Source organism: Hevea brasiliensis, unplaced genomic scaffold, assembly GCF_030052815.1.
Source record: "Hevea brasiliensis isolate MT/VB/25A 57/8 unplaced genomic scaffold, ASM3005281v1 Scaf39, whole genome shotgun sequence".
NCBI lineage: Eukaryota > Viridiplantae > Streptophyta > Magnoliopsida > Malpighiales > Euphorbiaceae > Hevea > Hevea brasiliensis.
Window position 1 is genome coordinate 136,522 of NW_026614906.1, and position 1,270 is coordinate 137,791.

At 37.1% G+C, this 1,270-nt stretch overlaps 1 non-coding gene across 1 annotated transcript; it reads right to left on the reverse strand.

Annotated features, from left to right (window-relative positions):
- Positions 1 to 577: 577 nt before the first annotated feature.
- On the reverse strand, positions 578 to 684 carry LOC131177277 (small nucleolar RNA R71). Its single transcript, XR_009146859.1, has one exon. It is a non-coding gene; the product is annotated as a small nucleolar RNA R71 (small nucleolar RNA).
- Between the last annotated feature and the right edge of the window lie 586 nt (positions 685 to 1,270).

Genomic DNA, 1,270 nt, shown 5'->3' on the forward strand with positions numbered 1-1,270 from the left:
ATACTGAATTGTTATTCAACCCTGAAATTGAAAAATTCTGTCGAGCCAACAAAAAGGAATCTAAAAGAAGAAAGGAAGCAGAAAAGGAAGAACAACAAAGATTTGACAAGAGGAGAAAATTGAAAATATGGAGAATCAAAATAGAGCTATTGGTGGAGATAATGGAGGAAATGAGCAAAATAGGCAGAATGAAGTTGTTAATCAAAATGATCCTCAGAGAAGATCCATGTTAGATTATGCTTTTCCTAGATGTACAGATATGAGAGATAATAGACCTATTATTGGAGCTAATCAATTTGAGTTAAAGACTGGTCTCATTTAAATGGTTCAGAATTCACAATTTAGAGGTAGTCCATTTGAAAATCCTCATTCTCATTTGAAGAAATTTTTGATGATATGTGGTACACAAAGGCAGCCTGGGGTTTCAGATGAAGTGATTCGGCTCACCTTATTTCCATTCTCTCTTCGGGATTCAACATTAGAGTGGTATGACTCACTTTCATAAGCTATTATAGCTACTTGGGAGCAGCTATCTCAAGCTTTAATATCTCAGTTTTTCCCACCTGGGAAGACCACTCATTTGAGGAATTTGATGGTGGCTTTTAAGCCAAGGGATGATGAAACTTTGTATGAATCTTGGATGAGATTTAAGGAGCTTAAAAGGTAATGTCCTCATCATGAAATACCCAAATGGATGATTGTTCAGAATTTCTACACCAGAGTTACTCCAGCCATAAGAAACATAATTGATTCACAAGCAAGAGGGGATTTCATGAGAATGACAAGTGAAGAATGTTATGATCTATTGGAGAATATTGCTCATAATACCCATTTATGGGGAAATCCTAGAGCACTTGAGCCAAAGAAGGCTGGGATTTATGAACTTGACTCAGTTAACTACATGAATGCAAGATTTGATCAGTTGACTCAGCTTCTTAGTGATTTTTACACAAAGGCAAGAACCTCAACTCCTACACACTATGCAACAAGTTACCTACACAGATGGAACCCAAAGTTGTGGAATTGATTCTCTTCTTATGGTGATGATTATTTGCAAGAACAAGCTGCTTATGCAGGAGGTTATCAACAGAAACCTATGGGAAATTCCTACTCTAATGTGAACAACTCAACATGGAGACCACAAGCAACTTTTGCTCAACAAGGTCAAAGCTCAAATTATGCTCATAACCAGCAGTATATGCAGTAGAAAAGACCTTAGTTTCAGCCTCAATTTCAGCCCATAAGGTAGCCACAACCTGGATATCAAGCA